Below are 4,176 nucleotides of genomic sequence, written 5' to 3'. Positions count from 1 at the left end.
ATGTGTGCACATGACTGCAGTGTACTTGGAAGCCAGAGGAAGTTGCTGGATCCCTGGAGCTGGAGTTGGAGGTGGTTGTGAACCTCTGTGAGCATGCTGGAAACATAACTCGGTAAGAGCAGCAAGCATTTATCTGCTGGTTCATCCTCTAGCTCTTGTTCCTCTGCTTTTGTACCAGTCATTCAGCCACGTTCTTACACCCACAAACGTAGGACCTTAGAATTCACAAATACTGTTTAAAGATGATTAGGTATCGATACCTTCTAACCGGAGTTGCCTGTGACAATTCGTTAAGAACTTGCTGGGGACTCTATTAGCACCAATAATTTTTAGGCCCCAGACTTGTCTCTTTTCAATACATTTTCCATTTCTCTGCATTTCTTGTGATCTTTTGAATAGAAAGCCGATCTGAAATACATTATTGTCTAGGACCTTACATATTCTCCCATAAGGAACAGAAGTTACAGTTAGAACTTGAAGCTTCATTTACCTGCATCCATTATTCAAATAAGGGCAGTCAATATTCCGAAAGTACTGTAGATCTTTAAAATTGAATTTATGAGTACTAGATGAGGTATTTCAAATCTTTACCTTCAAAATTTTATCAGTCCTCCTATGAAATAGCATTCTCACAATTTGGTGGCCTTATTTGTTTAATAGGCAATATGTTTAATTATGAATTTGGTAGTGTGTAAAGGTGATTTAAGTCAACTTTAGAATTTTTTCATGGCAAAGTGACAAACTATATTTACATGCATTACAAAGAATGAAGAGATGTGCTGACTATTGATGTAATGAAAAGTGACTCCAGCAAGCCAACATCTGCATGACCTCAAACATGAAAACTATTCTGTGGTGAGGACATGAGAATATCCGTCCCATGATTTCTCAACTTCGCACGTTACACAGGGTATAACTTTAGAAAAATCCTGCCTGCTCTACTGGAGCCAGTATAGAATAAAAACCAAAGAGAAAACTATTTTTAGGATGTGTTTACAGCTATTTGAAAAATTTAAAACTGAAAAAAAATTAATAATTATTTTTTTTATATAACACATTTTTAATTTTTAATGAACTATTTTCTTTTTACTTATGTGTGCGTGTGTGTGTGTCTGCATATGATCACCACATGAGTACAGCACCCACTAAAGCCAGAAAACTTCCGATTCCATGGAGCTGGAGTAACTGATGGTTGTTGGTTGCCTGAGGTGGGCAGTGGGAATGGATTTGAGTCCTCTGAAAGAGCAGTCTGTCTTCTCTCTTAATTGTTGAACCTTCATTTCCACCCCTGAGCACGGGTGTTTACATAGCACCGGCTAGTTCATGACACCATAGTAGCTGCTGCAAATGAATTGGAAAACAGTAGACAATGTGGTCACCCGGGAGCCACATGGTGTTTTAAACAAGAATGGGGAATCAGAGGAGGTGCCAGCCTTGTGAAGCAGTCTGTATGTGTTTCATATGTTGCAAATTTTAATTATCTCTATGTGTGTTCTATTTCCTGAAGTACTATATCCCAACCTTCAGTGAGTTATTTAATTATGAATTTTACACACGACTACCAGGGTTTTGTTTAAATAACTCAACTTCTTCACTCAGTTCTGTAAGGGTTTATCTGATTCTATTTCTGTTGATTGAAGTCACTGTGAGACAAGTAGGCTCCTCCTCTCTTATCCCATGGATGCTGCTCCTGGTCAAATTTTATCTTAATTCTCCTTTTATGTTTCTAAAGTCCTAAAGCTATTTCTGCAACGGAAGCATAAGCCTGACCTCAGAAACGTACAATAGGACATTGACTTCATCCAGAAAAATCCAAGTTGTGCCTATAACACTTAGCTATGGTTTTTGTGAACAACCAAATTAAGAAAAAACAAAAACCAAAAAACAAAAAAACCATTGGGACAGACAGTTCTTTGGCACCGTGTAATAGATGCAAGGTTTCTCATACGTTACCACTGGGATAGTCTCCAAGAGAATGACCCAATCAATGGAGAATAATAAATCTAAACACAGTTGAAGGCTTGCCTATTCTGAACATACTGTAGTAGAAAGCCCCAATATTTCACTCTTCTGGAGAAAGAGTTTTACAAACGCTTTCATTAGCTCCCTTTTCTTCTTCCTGGCTTAGACGCCGCAGATAAAAATAAATCTACTTAAAGATTTTTGAACGGTACTCACTAATTAAATTGTAGACACGGTGAATAAATTTCATGGGAAATACCAGTTCAAGGACTGTTTTTGTTTTTCTAAGCGGGAGACAAAGTACATGAAGGTTGCAACTCTATGGATCAGTAATCGTGACTCACCTTGTTGTCTTGTCCGTCTGCCCTCACTGACACGTGACTTCAACCTTCTGTAATGAAGGGTGCTTCCATAATCCTAAAGAGAGAAGGTTATGGGTCAGTGGCATGATAAAACACAACCTTGCTAGGTACAGGATAAGAAAGCTACTTATGTGTGTACCTGTTACATTTGTGATTGAGGCAAAGTGTTACAGATATGATGCACAAACATTAGCCTCCTAAGCACAAAGTTTGAATACAGAAACTGTGGATCCCCTTACTGGAAACTTGACCCAGGGTGTTTGGGCGGTCACCCAAGTTCTAGAGTGTACTTAGAAAATGAACATTTACTTCACACCGAAAAGCTTGGTAAGACAAGAGTCTCTCTATCCCTCATGAAGTATCACAGAATAAGTTCTTAATAAAACCTTTAAACATACTGTTTGGTGGTATGATCCGCAGATTGAAGAAAAGTATTTAAACAACATGAGCTTTCCCTCTGAGTCAGGGGCCCATTAATACCCAGTGCTTGCCTAGCATATGAAGGACCTTGGCTTCACCCTCAGGATGAACAAAAGTTTTTTTTTTTTAATAAAATACTTTTAAGTCTAATTATTTTGATTTATTTTATTTTTAATTATGGTCCCTGTGTGTTTGTGTGTGTATGTATTGGTGGGCATGTGTTGTGAGTATGCTACCTGAGGATGCCAAAAGAGACTTATAGCTCTTGGTGTGCCGCCACAGGGGTCCTGAGACTGGAACCTGAGCAGCTCTCTCCAGGTCCTCTATCTGAAAATTTTATCATATGCCACTATTATCACAATGTCAATTTTTTTGTTTGAGGAAGGAGAAAGAAAATGTTTGTGACAATAAATTGTTGAATCAAGGCACTTTAGCTATTCTTTATTATTATTATTATCATTATTATTTATTATTATTATTGGGATATGGTCTTCTCAAAGTTACAGAACCTAACTGAAATCATCATATATCTTATGTAAATATCAGAAATTGTTACAGTGGTGGATGAAAAACCCTGTATTTTGTCCTCAGCACATGATTTTTCCTTGTGTATGTGAAAAAAAAAAAAAGCTAATTCCTAGCTGCTGTAATTACTTACCAGGCTCCTTCACTAAACACAAGTGCTCATCCCTTGAGAACACAACAGGGTTTTCTTTCAAGATGAGAGCATGTACAAATGAAGGTGGTTTTTGTTGTTGGGCTTTTGTTGAGTTTTAAGCAGTGTACTTAGAATAAGCTAAGGCACAGAAATTTCCTGGAAGCTACTAAGAGAGCAGTTTCGTGGCTGGAAGAAGTCATTCAAGACATTCCTGAGAGGAAAGTGACCACTTTGCATAGTGCTGTGCATAGTGAATGGCAGCTCCACAGTGCCTGGGTGCTGAGTCATAATGAGGCTTCTTCCAACTCTCAAAGGCCTTCTGAAGCTGAGAATGTGGCAATCGCTCCGCGGAATCATTTTCTACATGCTTCAAGAACACACATCTACTCATTGCCTCTTCCTGCTGAGAGAGCTCACACAGGCTATACCACTCTGAAATTTTGTCTTGCAAAATATTTTTGGTATTGTTAGAATATTAAAAATCATTAGGGGTGCAGTAGGGAGAGGCAGGTTTATGCATGTTAAAAACATGCAAGGAATTAAGTATGTGCTTCTATTAAAGATATAATTACTTTTATACATTGTATGAAGCAAACAATTCAAATCATTCCTAAGTGATTACTCATATGTTCTATTACAATACTTGGAATGGCTTTCTTCTTCCTCGCTAAATGTATTTGATGCCTTTTAAAAATATAAATAGATTGGGTTAATTAGCATTTTAAAGTCTAGTTTCTTGAGTTCTCTATATATTCTGGAGATCAGACCTTTGTC

At 37.6% G+C, this 4,176-nt stretch overlaps 1 protein-coding gene across 1 annotated transcript in view; it reads right to left on the bottom strand.

Annotated features, from left to right (window-relative positions):
- The window catches only part of Pcdh15 (protocadherin related 15), a 1,155,509-nt gene that overhangs the window by 838,479 nt on the left and 312,854 nt on the right, over positions 1-4,176 (bottom strand). Inside the window, exon 2 of the mRNA XM_026785470.1 lies at positions 2,307-2,379. The gene's annotated coding sequence lies outside the window, so the exon portion shown is untranslated. The remainder of the gene's footprint in view (positions 1-2,306; positions 2,380-4,176) is intronic.

The sequence above is a fragment of the Microtus ochrogaster genome, linkage group LG2, assembly GCF_000317375.1.
Source record: "Microtus ochrogaster isolate Prairie Vole_2 linkage group LG2, MicOch1.0, whole genome shotgun sequence".
NCBI lineage: Eukaryota > Metazoa > Chordata > Mammalia > Rodentia > Cricetidae > Microtus > Microtus ochrogaster.
Note: the sequence above shows the minus strand (reverse complement) of the source record. Positions and strands in the feature narration are given on the sequence as shown.